This window comes from Mus caroli, unplaced genomic scaffold (genome assembly GCF_978045245.1).
Source record: "Mus caroli unplaced genomic scaffold, Mus_caroli_1 scaffold_10, whole genome shotgun sequence".
Classification (NCBI taxonomy): Eukaryota; Metazoa; Chordata; class Mammalia; order Rodentia; family Muridae; genus Mus; species Mus caroli.
This window is the reverse complement of record NW_028227265.1, coordinates 10013726-10032925: the sequence shown is the minus strand read 5'-3', so window position 1 is coordinate 10032925 and position 19200 is coordinate 10013726. Positions and strand designations below refer to the sequence as shown.

Below are 19200 nucleotides of genomic sequence, written 5' to 3'. Positions count from 1 at the left end.
CTCCTTCCCTCCTCCTCTCTCACACCCTCCCTCCTTCCCTCCTCTCTCACACCCTCCCTCCTCTCTCACCCTTCCTGCTACCTCTTCCTCTTCTACACCCTCCCTCCTCCCTCCTCTCCTTTACCCTCACCTCCTTCCTCTCCCACCCCTTCCTCTTCTCTCCTCCTCTCTCACACCCTCCCCCTACCACCTCTCCCACACCTTCTCTCATCTCCCACAACCTCCCTCCTCTCTCCTCTTTCACACCCACCCTCCTCCTCTCCCACACACTCATCCCTCTTCCCTGCCCCTCTCCCACACCCTCCCTCTCCCTTTTCTCCTCTCACACCCTCCCTCTCCCACTCTCCCTCTCCCTCCTCTAATATCCTCCTTCCTACACCCTCTCTCCCTCCTTTCATTTCCTCCTCATTGCTCCCACTCCTCCCTTCCCTCCTCCCTTCCCTCCCTCTCCCCTCCTATTCTCTTCATTTACCCCCACTCCTCCCTTTCCCACCTCTTTCCATTCCAACTCCTCCCCCCTTCCCTTTTCTTTCCCTCCTCCCTTCCCTCCTCTCTCCTTTCTCTCCTACTACTTCCCCTTCCTTCCTTCCTCCCTCCACACTTCCTGCTCATCCTCCTCTTCCTCCTTCCCTCCCCTTTTCTTTTCCTCTCCCTTCCTTTCCCTCTCTTCCCCTTGCCTGTGCCCCCTCCTCCCTTCCCTTTTCCCTCTTTACCCCACTTCTGTTCTCTCCCACCCATCTCTCCTCTCTTCCCCTTCCCAGTCCTCTCTCCACCCTCCCATTGTTCTCCATCTTCACACTCCCTTTTCTCTGCCCATTCCTCTTCCTTTAGTGCTCTCCTCCCTCCCTCCCCCCCAGCTCCTCTTTCCCCCCCTTCCTTCCTCCCCACTCTTCCTTCTCCCCCTCCTTTTGCTCTTCTCATCCTTCTCACAGCTCCACATCGCCCCTTCTTGCTCTCACACCCTCTTCTGCCCCCCTCCACTTTTTCCCTGTCTCCCTCCAAGCCTGCCTCTGTCCTATATAGTCCTGAACTGGCCTGTCACCCACAAGCAGCTCAAGGAGGCAGGTAGGTCCTACAAGGTGAGCTAGGGCCAGCAATAAGGGCTGGGGGGCTGGGCTGATCACAGCAAGCCTCCCACCAGCCTCAGCTCACCTCGAAGGATGCTTCGTTCTTCCCCCCCCGACCCCCAGGCAGGGTTTCTCTGTGTAGCCCTGGCTGTCCTGGAACTCACTCTGTAGACCAGGCTGGCCTCCAACTCAGAAATCTGCCTGCCTCTGCCTTCCAAGTGCTGGGATTAAAGGCAAAGCCGTGCACCATCACTGCCCGGCTAGGATGCTTTTTTTTTTCTTGGCCCTGGCATTCCCCTGTACTGGGGCATATAAAGTTTGCAGTACCAAGGGGCCTCTCTTCCCAGTGATGGCCAACTAGGCCATCTTCTGCTACATATGCAGCTAGAGATATGAGCTCTGGGGGTACTGGGTAGTTCATATTGTTGTTCCACCTATAGGGTTGCAGACCCCTTCAGCTCCTTGGGTGCTTTCTCTAGCTTCTCCATTGGGGTCCCTGTGTTCCATTATATAGATGACTGTGAGCATCCACTTCTGTATTTGCCAGGCACTAGCATAGCCTCATACGTAACAGCTATACCAGGGTCCCTTCAGCAAAATCTTGCTGGCATATGCATAGTGGCTGATTATGGGATGGATCCCCAGGTGGGGTAGTCTTTGGATAGTCCATCCTTTTGTCTTAGCTCCAAACTTTGTCTCTGTAACTCTTTAATCCCAGAACTCGGGAGGCAGAGGCAGGTGAATTTCTGAGTTCAAGGCCAGCCTGGTCTACAAAGTGAGTTCCAGGACAGTCAGGGCTAAACAGAGAAACCCAGTCTCAAAAAACCAAAACCAAACAAACAAACCAAACAAACAAACCAAACAAACAAACCAAACAAACAAACCAAACAAACAAACAAAAAAGGATGCTTCATTCTTAAGGGCCCTGCTGACACTATCCAGACTTGGGGAACCAGCTCACAGCACAGCCTTCTGGCAGGACTTTGTGATGCAACAAACAGGTACTTGGGTCCCTCATCCCCCAGATCCCTGTTGCCTCATGGGTGTGGGGTGGGGTCCCCTAGGGGATGGCCAGCTATGCTGAGCCTTCTTCCCCCCACCCCCACCCCACCAGCAGTCCCTTCCACCAGCTCCGCCACAGAAGCAGTTCATCATCAGGTAAGCAGACCTGTGGCAGGAAGGGCCCTTGGGGTCTACGTGGTGTCAGGGAGCAATAGAGCAGGAAGGTTCTAGGGAGGTGGTGGCCACAACCCTGAGGAGTCAGGATGTTAGATAGGGCCCCAAAGCAGGGCTAACTGGATAATCCCAAGGGAGCAGAGAGAGCGCCGAGCAGCAGTCTCCTCAACAAAACGGGCATGCTGGGGTGGGTCCTGCCTCCGGGACTGCACTTCAGAAGATTGAACTTAGAACCTGTGGCAAGGGCCTCCGGCCCGGGACTGACTCACCCCAGCCTCCCCAGGCCGGACTCTCCTCGAGTCATAGGCCTTTATCTGTGCCAGGTCTGCCACCCAGCCTCTTCTGTGGTTTTGTAGAATTTTGCTCAGACCTCAGGGACAGCTTGGGCCCAAACAGTATGGAAACTCAGCCTTAGCTTCTCTTGATTCAGCTGAGGCTGGCATTCGGGTTGAGTCTGCAAGCAGCAACCGTATGCCCTAGTGAGGGGCTCCCACTGGAATGCACCACGTGGGTGTGACCCTCCCAGCCTCCCTTGCCCTGTCAGGGTAGACCCCTTCACCCCTGCCCCACTGGGTAAGGCCCAGTTTATAGGCTGCCTGCCTTTCCCCTTTCTCCGTGCAGAGACCCACAGGGTCCTGCTGACCCTAACCCCTATCCACAGAACCCCAACTGTCCCTGGAAGACAGCAGAAAGCTTCAGGAGCAGGGCTGTCACCACCCCAAGCCTTGGGCGGGGCCTGCAGGCTTGCCCTCCACCCTGCATATGCCAGCAGAGGCTGCCTCTGAGCTCTCCGTGCCCTCCCAGTCCCTCAGCCTCTTGCTTCTAAGCCTTTCCTGGTCCTGCTTGTTGGTGGCCCCAGGGCATCTTCAGCCCAGATCGAAGCTCTCTGAACTGGGACCTGTCTCTATCATAAATTTGGGCTTCAGGGCATGGTGGCCCATGCCTTTAATCCCAGCACTCGGGAGGCAGAGGCAGGCAGATTTCTGAGTTGGAGGCCAGCCTGGTCTACAAAGTGAGTTCCAGAACAGCCAGGGCTATACAGAGAAACCCTGTCTCAAAAAAATCAAAAATAAATAAATAAATAAATTCGGGCTTCTTGAAATTGGATATAAGCATCCATTCCATGGATAGGTTGATTTCCAGAAAACACAGGAGCCAGATAGCCTGGGAGGTAGAGGCTTCCAATGTCCAGGAGACTCAGCAGGACCTTCCCTGGCATCCTGCTACTTCCTGATGATGTGGCTCAGTGGTCTCATTCCTTTGAGCATAGACTCCATGCACACACCGCAGGTCCTCACCACCACACAATCTCTCCCCCTTTCAAAAGGCCTCCAGAGCTGACAGCACAACTCCCAAGCCTTCAAGTTGACAGCCACAGGCAACTGCAGAAGCTGCAGACAGCTGGCTCTCTCCTTTCATGTGGCCCTCGGTCCCCATTACCCCGTGAGACTCTACTTCTGGCAAAGGTGCCACTGGGGATGGTCTCGGTGTGTGGGGGCCCCGGGTGGGGAGGACAGGTACCATCACGCCCCTTCCCCGTCCCACTCTTCCTCCCCGTCACATTCTACACCCCCCACACACCTCAGTCACATTTTCCCCCTTTAACAGGGGAGAGACTGGATGCAAAGACACAGAATATCCTAGATAGCCACTAGAAGAGAAGCCGATCAGTTGTTGTATAGACTGTGGGGCCACGCTGGCACCCTTAAGCCTTGCTCCCTCAACCTGCACACCATCAAGCCTGCCCCTCCCCCACTCTCTCATCCCTGCCCCCTAGGGTTTTCTGACCTTCCCCAGTCCAGTGCCCTGCACCACCCAGAGGGGCTTGTTCCTTTTCATCTTGCCTGCCCCCAAGAACCATGGGGTGGTAGCCCTGTGAGTTCTGCACCCCTCAAAACCCATGTGTATACCTGGCCAGCAGCAGAGCTCTGGCTAACCCCCTTGTGATCTCCATAAAGATGCTTCCTCCCAGGCTCCCCAAATAATAATACCTGGCTTTTGACTTAACTCCCTCAGCACCCTGACAGGGTTGCAGGCTTCCTGTGGGCCCAGCATCCTGAGGCTCCCAGGAACCTCAGTGCTGGCCCAGATCATCCTCTTCTGCCATCTAACAGACGCAAGCCAGGGCTCTGGTCACCTGCCCTACTGGGCCCCTTGGGCCATCCAGAGCTCAACTCTGGCTTGGAGCCCCCAAGCTAGTGCCCCACCAGAGCTGGCCATCCGGTTTCGTTTCTCCAGGGTCAGAGGGATCCATCCCTAAGAGGGAAAGAAGGAAAGACACCCCACCCCCACCACCCCCGGAACCCACATCCCAGTGTGGAGGATCACACAGACACACACAGGTGAGTGTTAAAGCAAATGAAGGGATGGCAAGGGCTCTGGAAAACACAAACCGAGCCAGTGTGTGGGTAAACGCGGGCGCGCACACGCACGCACTCGTATGTGTGTACACACCCAGGCAAGTGTATGTGTAAGCCAGAGAAAGACTTGTGTGCCTCCTTCTGCTGCTCTCCTCTGCGTTTTCGATCAGGCTCCCAAGTGCTGAGTTTAAAGGCATTTATTTGCCACTCTGCCTGGCCTTCCCACTACGCCTGAAGCTCGAGGTGTGTTGACCTGTCTCCACTCACTAACAACTGGATGGATAACAGGCATGCACAGCCATGCCTGAAGTCTATGTACATTCAAATTCAGGTCCTCTGAATCTCGGTACAGCAAGCGGGCTTGCCCACTGAGCCATCTCTCCAGCCCCAGGAAGTGTTATGCAGGCTGCTCCTGGGCTGTTTGAATAGAAGCCTGCAAGCTGAGCCGCTAAGAAGGGTGGACTCTGGGAGAGTGTGTCCCTGGTGACCGTGTGCCTAGGCAGCTGCTGCACAACGGCCCTGAGGCAGGATTGTCAGGCATGGGTCAACCATCCAACTCCCAAAGAGGTTTTCAGGAGGAGCTGGTGAGATTTGCTGTTGGTCAGGGTGAACATTGAGTCTGAGGAGTCAGGGTGTGGGTAAAGCCTTTGGAGTCTGGATGTGAGTGGAGCTGTTTGAGCCACTGAGATAGGAGAGGCATTTGAGGAAGGAAACCCAGTGGAGCTGCTTTGGCACGGAGGTGGCTCTGGCTTGCTTTCTCACATCTGAAGCAATCTGAGCCCAGCAAGAGGGGGGAGTGCTGGGCCTCCTGGGGGTTCATTCTGGGCCCCTGGCGGCTCTCCCTCTCCTTTGCCCATCATCCTTACCTACCCTGAGCAGCAGCCACTGCCAGCAGCCAGCCACACCCAGCCAGCCACAGGCAACCCTGGCAGTAGCCAGTGGATCGGCAAGGGAACACTGCCTCTGAGCTCCAGGGCCCTCACAGCCTGGCAAGCTCTGTCATCACCAGCTCACCCACCCTTGGCTCACTGCTGTCCAGAGTAGGACACGGCCATCCTGCTGTGGCAGTGGCAGTCCCGAGCCCTAGGGCCCAGATAGTGGGAGTCCAGCTCACCAAGAAAGGTTTGGCAAGGCCGAGGCCAGGAATGCTTTACAAAGCTGGGGTATGCAGGCAGGCGGTAGGGCACAGTTGCACAGAAAACTGGGAACCCAGCCCAGTCGGCCTGGAACTCAACCCAGCTTTCTCCCCTGTGGATAATAACGATGAGAATAGGCTCCTGACACCTTTGCCCCAGGTATAGTTCGCAGGCCTAGCCTCAGTCCAGTCCTGTCCTCAGCTGCTCCCTGGACACACAGAAACTGAGGCTCAAAGAGGTTAGATCACTTATCCAAGGCAGGCATGCCCAGGTCCCCATATGCTCAGTAGAAAACTGTCTGTGGTCGCCACTGCCATGTCTCCAGGCTACCCCAGTTCACTGTGTGGCTACGCCGTGGTCCTCAGACTCACCCCCTCTGGCCCCAGGCCCTTTGCACACCCTGCTTTCCTTAGCCATCTCCTTCTCTGAAGCTTCAGCATTCTCAGGTCACAGGGCAAGCAGCCGTCCTGTCTTCTCATCCTCCCTAGAGCTAGAGCCAGTCTTGCTCTCCTGATAACTCTATATTCCAAGCCCATGTGACATATTGCCCTTCTGGACTGACCAAGGCACAGCAAGGAACAGTTCTGCAAGGCCAGGCCTGGCTAACCCATCCCACTGGGCAAGCCTCTAACCCTGCCTCTACTGCCCGCATCTACCCACATGACACCCCTTCCCCTCACCCTGCTGCTTGTAAAATATTCAGGAGTTCACCAAAGCATGCCTTAAGCTGGCTCGTCTCCCTAGATAACCTTGGAGATGGTTCATCATAGTTAAGTGAAGTAGTGTTTGCTGTTCCCCCACCCCACATGCACCACCCCATGAAACTTCAGCCCTTCATATTCCTAGTCTGATATTCCACCCTCAGTTCCAGGAAGACAGAAACTCAGCTGGCTTCAAAGACAAGCCATGTGCGGGAGCTGAGGGCTGATGTGGCAGTGGCAAACCCAGTGCAGGCAGGAAAGTCTGCTGTCGCACTGAAAACAGCACAGGGCCTGTCCAGCAAAGAAGCCACCAAGCCAGCCTGGTGCAGCAATCAAATATTTGTGTTTAAATTGCATCTCATTGTTTGGCTGGGTGGTAAGGGAAAAGAAAATCCATCCTAGTATTTGGGGCAGGAAAACATCCACAAGGTCTAGGTTAGCTCAGGCTACATACATAGTGAGTGTTGGGTTAGCCTGGGCCATGTAATGAGACCTAGTGGGGAAAAAAAAGACATGGAAAATGAAGCTAGCCTTGGCTACACATCCCACTTAACCCCATACTGCTGCTGATCACTTAGAATTCCCCCCTGCCCCTCCTCCTCCTGCTTCCCTCCCCCTCCCCCCCCCCCCCCCCGTTCCCCTCCCTCTCCATGCTTCCTTTTCCCCTCCCCGCCTAAGCCTTTGCACAGGGGATATGCCCTACCCAGCTTTCTGTTCACATGCAACCCCGGGCACCCTTCCCACCTGCCTTAGGGATTCTTCAACAGGAGCACATGCCAGAACCTCTTTAATGAGTCTCCATGCCCAACACTTGGCGTGTGTCCCACATGGGGCCTCCACACCTTGCAGAACTCCTCACAAAAAGTCTGTCCGTGTGTCAAATGCCTAACCACAAGTGGCTGTCTCCCAGCTCCATGGCTAATCGGAGACCTCCTAGAGGGCTCCCCACCCCACCCCCCACTGTCACAGGTGCCAGCCACATTAGGGGCTGATGTCACCTTGATCAGCAGTTTCCTGTCCTCAGACTCACCCTGCTTCGTGGTTTCCTGTTGTTTGGTCTCAAAGGCATTCTCTCCGAGCTCTCACAGCAAAGGCTGAGCTGGGGAGGAGGAAGTGGCCACCGCTAGACAGGTCAGGTGGGCTTCCATCCGTCTGCTTGCAAGCACACTCCCTCCAAGGAGCCCACCAGGGGACACAGGCACTAACAAACCAAAAGACAGCAGCCACAGGAAGCATGAGCTGTCCTTGGGTTGAAGATCAAATGTCATGAGCTCTGGGGACAGCCTGACAAGAGAAACAAGAGCCACAGGACTGAGCCTGGCTCCTCTGGGAGCCTTGACAGGGACCCAAGTGAAGAAGTGCCCACCGCCCTGGCCTGGTGACAGTACCAGCTTGTTCAGGCCCGGAATCCAGGTCCCATTGTAAAGTGTCCAGGAGTCTTCCTGAGTCAGTTGTTACATATGCCTGCTATTAAAGGTTAAATGCACAAACTAGAAATTAACGATGGGTCCCACCCTTCCCCCCCCTGCCTGGGGTCTCCTGGTCTCTCAGGGCTGTCTGTCTTTTGAGTGCATGGAATCTCTGTTCCACTGCACCCTTGAGAAGCCCCAGGCGTTACTCTGGTCATGTAAGGTAGCAGTAAGGTGGCTGTTACTCCACGGGAAGCCGCACACGGTACAGCTGTCTTCAACACCCCAGAAGCCAGGTCTTGCTTTTCTACCCTTCTTACTGATTTTTATTAATTACTGCAGAATGGCATGTGTGTAAGTCAGAGGACAGCTTGTAGGAGCCCATTCTCTCCTTCCGCCATTGGCTCCCAGGGATTGAACTTGGGGCCTCAGGTTTGGCCACAGGCGCCTTTGCCACCTGAGCCACCTTGCTGGCCCTGAAAGCTGATTTTTAAGACTTTGCTAGCACCTGCCGTGGCCACTCTCAGCCTGTCCTTCAGTCTCTGGCTGGCTGTGGCTGCCTTGATCCAATGCAACCAGAAAGCAAGCTTGTGCAGCACTCGGGGCCTGGGGCTCCCCAGGGCTCAGCCTCTCGGCTCAGGGATAGCCAGGAAGGAAGAAGTGGGGGGGTGGGGGGGTGGAAGCTGGTGGAATGTGACTGGCAAGCAGCCTCTGTCCTTGGGAAAGAAGATGCCGCGTGCCTCGGGTCACACCCCCTTGCCAGTCAGCAGCACACCAATGCTAACCTGGGGACTGGCATGAGCCTTCATGCAGGCTATGGGGCTCTGTGTACACGACAGACACCATAACCCCTACATTGCCTGCCTTTAAAAATGACACAGATAAGTCGGACAGCGGTGGCGCAGCGCTCAGGAGGCAGAGGCAGGCAGATCTCTGAGTTTGAGGCCAGCCTGGTCTACAGAGTGAGGAATGAGGGCTGCACAGAGAAACTGTCTTGAAAAAAAAAAAAAAAAAAAAAAAAACACAAAGCAACAACAACAAAAACCAAAAAGAAAAAAAAAAAAAAGAAAGATGACCTTCTACTTGAAGAAAGGGACCTTCCATTTTGGATTCTTCATCCCTTCCTGGGTGGATCTTGTGTGACCTGGGACTCTGGGAAGCCATGTGGCCTCCAGGTTAGGGCTTGGGATTCAGGGAGTTTGAAACTGGTTTGCACCTCCCATGTGCAGCTGCCACCGCTGCCGCTGCTGCTGAAGGGGACCCATGGCCAGGAGTAACCTATCTGCTCCTGCCCACTCTTGTGACAGACATAGGTACTGCAATGTTGTGCCGCCCAGCACAGAGTGGCGCAGGGTGTTCTCCCTGTGGAGTGTGGTGATCCTGCAGATCACGGAGTGTAAGACCATAAAGCCAAGGGATCAGTGCCCGGCCACAGGGTGGTCTAACGTGAGCGGCCCTGACCAGGACCATGGCTCTGACTCAATAATCTCAAGGATGTTCTGAGGCCCGGAATGTCAAGGGCGCCTTGCTGAGAACAGGAAGCTAGGGCCTTGGGGCCTGTCTGCAGAAACCAGGAACTCACAGGCAAAGCTGTGTTGAGGAAGGAAACAGTCAGAAATCAGGACAAAACAGCCAGGCCCGGTCTAAGGAAGAGTCCAGATGTCAGGCAGTGCTGGCCAGACCCAAAGGATCTGCCGCTCAAAGCAGGGTGGGAGCCAAGAAAAGAGCCACACAACAAGGGTATGTTCTGGTTCATTTATGCCAGCACTGAGAAGAGGCACTGCTTAACTGGGGTGGGGGGTGGGGGTGGACAGCAAGAAGAGGCTAAAAACAAGAGATGAGGGTCTGACCGAAGTCCTCCAGGGGCTAGGAATTCCCTCCCCGGATGCACACACTTCACCCCACCTTCTTGGGCCCCTTCTTCCCACGATGTCCCAGAGGAGGCATGCACTCCAGAGTGGGCCAAGGGACACACGATACCAGCTGTGCCTTGGTCTGCAGCTGCATGCAGAAATGGCTGCCCTCCCCGTCCATGTCTCCCCCACCTGGCACAGCACTTATCACCCCAGGAGAAAAAGGAGCTAGACCACACAGGCTGGGAGAAGGAGAGTCTTCATGGCCTTGGTCCCCACTGCACACCCTGCTGCTAGAGCTGAGACACCCTCTGCGCACACATCCACGTGCATGCAGTGTGCACCCACACACTGACAAACAGGTGCACACGCACATACTCACGTACAGGCATAAACACATGGAACTTCCTGGAAGCCAGCCCTCCCTAGGAAAGCTCCTTCCACTTCCTCCCGGAGACAGGAAGTAACTGTGACTTTGAGGATTTCTTGGGACAATTGCCAAAGCTCATGACCCACACTTACCCTCCTCCTCTCCAGTTTTCAAAATGTACACTGGCCACGTGTCACCTCCCTATTGCCCTTGGAAGAAAGAGCAAGCCCTTCTAGTGGCTACTGGGTCTCTTGTTATCACAACCCTCAAACCTCCCTCCCTCTGGCTTTACCTAGCAGTCTCTCAAACTGCCAACCACAGGGCCTTTGCACCTACATGCTGTCCTCTTGCCAGCCTTTTCTCTCCTCTACTCTTAGCTTTCTGGTCTGAGTCCAGTTGCTATCTCCTCTGGGACAACTCAGAAAGTCTGTTCCCGACATGGCCAGCCTGGCCTGCTCTGGTATCTTCCCATGCTTACTTAGGTAGTCGCCTTCCTAGGAATAAGGCTTGAGACACTCTCCATCCTCAGGTCCCCAACACAGTGCCAAATGTTAAATGCCTTTGTCTGTATCGTTGTGGTGAGAGCTTTAGACTCCCCATGAGTCTAGATGTCCCTATGCCCAGGATTGTGCACCCTGACATTGGCAAGCAAAGTTTGGGTCTCAACAAGCTCAGAACCCCAAGGTAAAGCAAGCACAGGGTGAGGGATCCGATCCTGTCCTTTGCTGGGTGGGGGGCACTGTCCTCTTGACACAGAGGCTAGAGGATGGTGTTGTGCATAGGAAGTAGGTCATGGAGGCCTGGAGTTGACCCAGAGTCCTTGACAGCAGCAAGCAGGCCTGTCCTGGAGCACACACTGATGGGAGCAGAGCCAGGCCAGCAAATAGGGCCTGACCAGCATCAACTCCCCGAGCTGGGAACAGACTTCAGGAGAGGATGTCTGGACCACAGTTCTCTCCAAGCCCCAAGGGTGAGGTTGCCCCCACCCTCCACACAGGCACCAACCCAGCACAGCCTCCAAGCTTGCCCGGGCCCGACAGGGCCGCTGGCATGCATTGGTAGAAAGCCACAGCAGCCAAGGCTGTAGGATAGAGCAGGCTTGCCAGCACACTGGGGTGAGAAAAAGCAGGTCAAGAATCCAGGCCTGCCTGATCCTGCCCAGTGGGGCCATGTCAGTAGGGCAGGGGGTTGCACTACTCATCCAAGTGCCTCTTGTCCCTACAGTTCTCTACGTCATGCTTACCACACTGTCCCTGCTTAAAGCTGGGTGTGCCCTTGATCCCCAAGGGAACCTGGCAAATACAGCTCAGACCGGTCCCCAGAGTCCCGGCTGTGACAGTGACCTCAACCATGAGCAAGGATGATGGCCACGGTGGAAATGGGGCGGGGGGGGGGAGGGAGGGCAGTGATGCCGAAGGTGACAGCTACTTAGAAAGCTCTGTGGCCAGGTGGCTTCTGCTCAGGATGATGTGAAAGGAGACACGGTGGGTCTCATTTCCTCCCTGACCAAAAACACCCTCAGAGAGCCTCTGCTCTGAGTGTGTGAGCTGAGGAGCTGGGGTGGAGGGATGGGCAGCCAGTCCCCCACCGACCAAATCCACCCATCTCTAGTTTCATCCCATTTGGCAGCCACAGCCTTGGTGGTGATTCTGTAATCCCATCCAGTTTAACCTGCATCATCCCCGTGCTTCCTGAACCATGGCCATGAGTCACCCGGATCTGAGCCAGCCGGATACTTCTAGGCCACTTAAGAGATCTCACCACTTCTACAAAGTGAGTTCCAGGACAGCCAGGGCTATACAGAGAAATCCTGTCTTGAAAAACTAAAAAAAGGAAAAAAAAAAAAAGAGAGAGAGATCTCACCACTGTGTTTATGAGGATGGGACAAGGCCAGGATCACAGCCAGAGGAAGTCCTAAGCCCTGAAAGCACACCGAGGTCCCAACCAGCAAGAGACTTTCCCCCAGGGTGGCAGGAATAAGCCATCTTGTCTCTCAGCTCCACCCAGCCCCCTTCACTCTGTGCCCCATCTCTTTGCCAGAGACCAGCACTCACAAGAGATAAGCCCAGTGCTCCCCATGCCTGAGACTCCTGGGCAGTTGGACAGGTGAACAGATGTCAAAGTCCCCATGAACATGATCCAACTTCAGCTCTCTCTCAGCCTCTCTTCCTCTCCTGTTCTGCCCCTGCCTCCAGGGTACCTGCCCACCCTAGCTCAGCTTCCCCTCTCTCCTGCCCACAGCATTCCACGGAACTCATGCCTGCCTCACAGATCTCTCTACTCCTCTACAGCTTGAGGTCAGCCACAGCTGATGGGTCAGTCACAGCTAGCAGAGCCTACACCACAGGAGTCCATGGTGGCCACTCATCTGTGCTTTTCTTTGGTGATACTGGTGTTGGACACTGCTACTCAGGCTTGACCTTGTAGTCCATCCCCAAGTCCACCAGTGCAAGCCCTAACATCTTCTCACTGGCTAGCCGAAATCCACTCCTACTGTGTGCAAGCCCTATTACATTCTCACTACCCAACTGGAATCTACTCCTACTGTGTGGTGCCATCCCTACCTCCCAAGTCTAGCCCCTACACTCAGGCAGCCCAGATATTTCCAGGTTGTCTTCCAACCTGGGAATCCTGGCAGCCTCAGGCTTCCTCCAGTGATTTGCCTAGCCCCAACTGGGGCTTGTCACAGAGAATCTGCCCTGCCCCCACCCCACCCCCGCTCCCACACCCTGCTTAGTTCTACACCCCACCTGCTCCCTGCTGCAGAAACTTCCCCAGAGATTCCCACTAACCCCCACACTACCCCTTATCTCTTTCCAAAGCTCCCTTCTGTTTTTTATTAGCCTGGCACACAAAAACTTATGCAAGACACACTTGTTGGCTTGCATGGTTGCCTTTGACAAATGGGAGCCTGCTGGGTCAATGTGGAATGTGCTGGTAGATGACTTGGCATGAGCCCAAGGCACGGGCAGCTAGAAAGCGCCACACCTGGAGCCGACCCTGCTCATCCTAACAAGAAAATCAGAGATGGGTCCGGAGATACCCCAGAGGGCAGAAGAATCCAGACAAAGTGTGAGAGCCTTCAGTGGGGCTGGGCCTCTAGGTCCCATCCTGTGGACCATTAGGCACCGCTGAACTGGAGGATGCTGGGAGTCCTCAGGGTTGAGTGGGGAAGGTTGGTTTTTATATGTTTGCTTGTTTTGTTTTGAGACAGGGTCTCTCTGTGTAGCCCTGGCTGTCCTGGAACTCACTCTGTAGACCAGGCTGGCCTCGAACTCAGAAATCCAGCCACCTGTCTTTGCCTCCCAAGTGCTGAGACTAAAGGTGTGTGCCATCACCACATGGTCGGGATAAGCCTCTCCAGCTTCTCACATCCTTCCACTGGCGCCTGAAGCCATTCTAGTGCTTGGCACGGAAGCCCTTCTGCAGAGAAATGGGAAAGGCCCTGGAGCTAGTTCCAATCCTCTGTGATCTCCGGCAGGTCACTGGCCTTACCTGCCCTAGAAGGAAGGTCTGTCAAGTTTACAGAGGCTGATGGAGGCAACAAACAACAGACTGTATGTAGCCGCCACACATAAGACAAAAACAAAAGGGGGACCAATGAGCAGCAGCTGTGTGGGCCAGAGAGCAAACAGCTCGATGGCCCAGCTTCCTGGAACTCTCCGGGCAATGAACTCTTAACAGGTCACAGCTTGTTAGCCATTGGAATGGAAGTAGGACTGAGATTCTGGTCAGCCAGCCAGCAGCCTAAGGTCTGCAGACCCCTCACTTGCAAAGCGGCCACCAGTATACAGGGTACCTGGGTCCTCGTTCCCCCCCACTCCTGTCCCCACAGCCACTGTCCCCACTGATGAGACACACACAGCAAGACCCTCAAGGACAGGGGCCAGTGAGGTCAGAGACCTGTAAAAACTCCAGGCCTGGAGGCAGAATTCCTTCCCATGGCCCGGACCAGGAGTCATCATCCCAGGACTTAGCCAATGTCTCCAGAGTGACTCAGTCAGCTGTCACAGTTCTGCATTCTGTCACAGACTACGGCCTGCGGTGTAGACAGCCCATCCCTGTGTAGCTGTGCCTCTAAAGTGCCATGGAGCATCGGAACTGCTTGAGATAGTGTGAGTGGCCGGGCTTCCCTAGGCCTGATAGGAGAAGCTGGGCCTGGGGAGCTGGGGGCTGCCAGGGTCTAGGCTAGATGTTGGGAATGGCAGGCTGCTCAGTGAGTCAGAGGAGGCTGAGTGGAGTCCTCTGCTAAGGGCCTGCAAGTGTGCCAGCCCCAGAATCACCACAGTGAGCAGCGGAGAAGACATGAAGGCTCAGAGAGTAGGCTGCCCAAGCGCGCGCGCAGCTAACAAGACCAGAGCCAAGATGTAGCCCAGAGGCTCTGACCTCGCAGACAGCCATTTCCATTCTCCTGTGGCTTGAACATCTGTCTCCTCCTATAAGAAGGGTCTTATGATATGCCTGCTGCAGGGCTGTCTTCACCTTTGGCCAATTCAAAATTGTTGTCAAAGATTTAATCGTGGGAGACTTATCCATCAGGTGAATGTGATATGACAGCAACAGGGTCGTCCATATTCAGGAATGTTGTAGCAGTCAACAGGAAAGCCCAAAGCCACAAGACTGATAGGGATGTGGCTCAGTTGGCAGCTTGCTTGTCTAGCACGCCTGGGCCCCAGGGTTCCCTCCCCAGCATTGCATAAATGGGCATGGTGCTACACGCCTGTGATCCCAATACAGGGTGGAGAGGTGGAGACAGGAGGATCAAGGTTCTCCTTGGCTCCCCCAAAAATCAGTACCAGCCTGGGGTTACATGAAACTGTTAAGAAAGGAGTGAGGTCCAGAGGGGCCAGGCTCATTTATTCATTGAACATTTGATTGAATATTTGATGAGGCATCACTGTGTTTCAGGCCCTGGACTGGGCAGGTACGACACACTGCATGAATGAATCTAATTGAAGGACAGAAAATGTGTGTCCAGCCAAATCGCTGTTGCCTTTTGTTTTAAAAATCGATTTGGTCCTGGTGACACGGGTCTGTGATCTCAGCCACTAGAGAGGCTGAGGCAGGAGGATTCTGAGCTCAAGGCTAGCCTGGACAATTTAGGTGTGGCTCAGTGATAGAGCCCCATTCAGCGTGGTGGAACCCTAGCTTCCACCCTCATGGCGAAAACAACACAAGCCAAAGTGATCTGTGCAGAAGTGCTTGGCACCGCGATTCAGCCAGCGGCGGCTTGCCTCCCTGCCTGACCCACGGGAGCTAGTAGTAGTGCAGTTTCATGCTTTGCTCCTCTCGTCCCCGTGGTGGACACCATCCTGCCGCCTCTGCCTCTGTGCTTGCATTTTTAATAGCTGCAAGGTACCCGCATCCGAACAGAGCCAGTGGTGACTGGCCTGTTCCCAGTAGGTACCTGGGAAAGTGGCCTACAGTGTGATCTTGGTGTGATCGCTACCTTTTCAGATTAGGGCTGCCGGGAATGGTGAAATAGATACCAGCGTGGAAATAAGCTCTCCGCTGAGTTCCCAATCCACTGTCAGGAGAACCAAGCAGTTCTTGGACTTCCCCTGAGGTCCTTGAGTGACCTCTGACCCTGCTGCCCAGCTAGCCTAGCACACAGAACGGGCTTTTCTTTTGGACCCCATGACTTCCTGTAATCAGTGTGTGTGGTTGACAGGAGGTGGACTGCTAAACTGTAGTTACTCATTCCTGAACCTCTGTCTTCATCTGTAAACTAGTCATTGAGAAAATATCTGGCCACCTCTTGGCCAATGAAGAGACTGAAGAATTTGAGGGTCAAGGCCACTGACCCCGTGGGCCTGAAAAATATTGACTGCGTGTCATGTGCCAGAAGGGCCTGGGCTCTGTGTGCCAGAGCCCCAGTCTAGGTGGGGTCACAGACCCAGCTCTGTCCCAGCCGAGCATTCCATTGCTCAGGGGCTTGGGCTCTTCACTGGGGATTAAGAACAATGCCCCCCACCCCGCTCCCACTGCTGGGCTGCTGGGCAGACAGAACCACCCTGAACCTGCCTGGAATGGGGTGAGCACAGCCCTGCTCACCCACTGAGGAACTGGGTATATCAGACCATCTGTGCCTGCCTACCTGAACCTCTTATTCTCTTCCTTTATCCCAGCGATGCTCGGCCTTCCTAATGCTGCAATCCTTTAATCCAGTTCCCCGTGTTATGGTGGCCCCAAACCATACAATTATGTATACAACTGTAACTGCAATCTTGCTACTGCTGTGACTCTCGATGTAAACATCTAAAATGAGACCTGGGGGGGCACGACCCACAGGTTGAGAACCACGGCTTTAGTCACTGCCAGCCTGTCCTGGGAGATGCCCCCAGCTCTGCCCCTGCCACCATTCATGCTGTGTGACCTTGGGCTTGAGATGAACGTCTCTGAGTAGCAGCCCTGTATAAGAACTGTCTATTCACAGTGCCTGGGAACAAGAAGAGAAGAAGCTGGGTGGAGAGAGGGTCAGTTGGGTGGTTCTGGGATTGGCCCGGGAGAGAGATAAACGGTAGTATTTCACAGGAGCCATGAGAGCAGGCCACACCCATCGCCCTTTGGGACCTGGGAAGCTCCCTGCTGGCTGCAATAGTGCTCAAGTAGGGAAACTGAGTCTCAGAGGTCACCCTGCCCAGCCCCTTGTCATGGTCCAGGTGGCTCACACTCCTGGATAATGGATCCTAGAATGGACAAGGTGTCAGACTCCCACCAGCCCAGGTTTGACATCTGAGGCCTGGATGTGTGGGATGCATGCAGCAAGATCTTGGGGGCAGAGGGAGAGGGGAAGAGAGAGACACACTGAGGGAAAGGACAGGATGGAGCCTATTTTCCTTAAGCACTTCACCTCTGGGCCAAAGTTTTCCTTATTTTATGTAAGACTTTTTCCTATGGCTCTGGGGGCAGAAGCCAGGCCTCCAGCATGCTGGGCAAACACCATAGCACTGAACTACTCGCAGCCCCAACATTCCCCGTTTCCACTGATGTGTGATCCACAGGGCTGAGATGTACTCAGTGGTAGGTGTGTGTCCAGCATCTACAGAGCCATGGATTTGAATCACAGCCTTGAAAAACCCCGTGAAATCTATATACAATTTACTAACAAGACATTCTGTCCTATTGGGTGAGATGTGCATGTGCACATGCGCGCGCACGCGCGCATACGTGCGCACACGTACGTACACACACACACACACACACACACACACACGAGCGACAGGTACAGAAGTCAACGTCAAATGTCATTCTCTGTCACTCTCCGCCTTGACGTGTGTGTGTGTGTGTGTGTGTGTGTTTGTTTGAGACAGGATCTCGCATGGAGCCTGGAGTGCACGTTTTTCACGAAACCTGGCTAACCAACAAGTTCCCCCTAGGATCTGCCTGTCTCTGCCACCACAGTGCTGGGATTTCAGGTGTGTGTCACCCAGTAGGGTTTTTTATGTGGATGCCGTGGAACTGAACTCGGGTTCACACACGTGCCCAGTGAGCCATCTTCCCCAACCTTTGCCACCCAGTGTCTGTCCCTCTTTGGTCTGAGGATGATCTCATGCACATTTTATAGCCAGAGTTACAGAACTGAAAACAAGTGCTCTGGGCGAGCTGAATCTGAGCCTCCTTCCCCATAAGCTTTCAGCGTGAGGGGGCCTCCCAGATGCAGCCATCCTAAAAACTCATCTTGTATGTGGTTTGTGTTCCCTGGAGCCCATGCGGATTTGCTGGCAAGCCAAGCTGGCTTGCCTCCTAGAGTAGGAAGGACCGTTAGGGATCCAGATACCCCACCCCCCAGGATAGCCCCTGTCAGCCTGCAGGGACTGGCAAGGTGGGTCCCCTCTACATCCCTGACAGTGCCCTTTGTCCTGCTTCCTGTGGCATCTCTATCTATCTTCATCTTGATGGTTCTGCTGTTGATAACGCTGGGCAGGTAAACACGGAAGGAGGAGAAAGTCCACCAATGCCTGCCAGCCAGCTTCACCTACAGGGCTATGGCTGGGACCAGCCGGGAGAAAGGATAGTCTCTCCTTCCTGGCTTTCCAGGCCTGGTCCCTGGCCTCCTCCGGTTTCCCCCCTGATCAGCTGAGCCTCCAAAGCAGAAGTCGCTGGCCCTGGGTTCATGCTCTCTCTGCCTCAGTTTACATATCCAAAAGCATGGGCAGGTTGCCACCGAGCACTGTGGAATGTGAAAGCAGAGATGGGTGACAATGGGGACAGGGTGCAGCCAGATCGGCCTGTGCCCTGCAACCACGCTCCAGCCCTCAGGATCTCCCCTCCTGAGTTCAGAGCCCCACTCCAGGCCTGGTGTGTGGGAAGGACACTTTAAGACCGTAGATGTCCGCAGAGGGTCTCACCCCAGGTCTCAAAAACACACCCGCAGAGAGCAACAGCCTGTAGCAGGGATCTCTGAAGTTTCTGTTACCGAGCCCGGGCTTAAACTAAGCCTCTAAGTGTACCTCAGCACTAAAGGGAGTGTCTCAGCAGAAGAGCTAAACCCAAGGCAGCTCCCATTCAAGCTAGGGAAAGCTGCCCAGCCTAGTGCAAAAGGGGCATGCAGAATGCATGGTCCTTGTTTTAAAAGAAATGACCAAGAATGTTAAGGAGACACCAGAGCATTAAACCAAGATTCTGACCACAAAGCCCTAAGCAAAAATTGCAGCCCAGGATCCCCCAGGGGAGCAGTAGCTTCTAGGACTGGATCCTGGAGCCGTGGGCTGCAGGTGCCCCACCTTTCCCTTAAACCCAGGTCAGCAGCCAGCCTTGCCCACTCTGCTTCCTAACTACCCACCCCAGGATGGTGTCCTCTTCACCCACCCCTGCAGGATGTGCCCCTCTGCCAGCTTATGGTGTACTAGGTACTCCCTGGGGAACAGACTCTCCCATTAAGACTGCTGGCACAGACTAGAGCTCAGGGGTTCCGTGTGTTTAGTAGTCCTGGGGACTGAAGCCAGAGCTTTGAACATGTTGGGCAAGTGTTCTCCACTGAGCCATCTCCCAGCCCCGAGCCCAGGGTTTGAACATATACGTATCAGTGCACAATGGTACTTGGCCTTCAACCTGGGGTCTCATGCAGTGCTAGGCACAGGTTCTACTGATCTATTCCCCAAAACCTATATGCGGTATTTTGAATA

General features: G+C 54.6%; 1 long non-coding RNA gene across 1 annotated transcript; it reads left to right on the top strand.

Moving 5' to 3' along the window:
• Positions 1-2135: 2135 nt before the first annotated feature.
• On the top strand, positions 2136-17484 carry LOC147002335 (uncharacterized). The gene is made up of 4 exons (XR_015048708.1): positions 2136-2225; positions 3571-3709; positions 4482-4585; positions 17386-17484. It is a non-coding gene; the product is annotated as an uncharacterized LOC147002335 (long non-coding RNA).
• The last annotated feature ends 1716 nt before the right edge of the window (positions 17485-19200 follow it).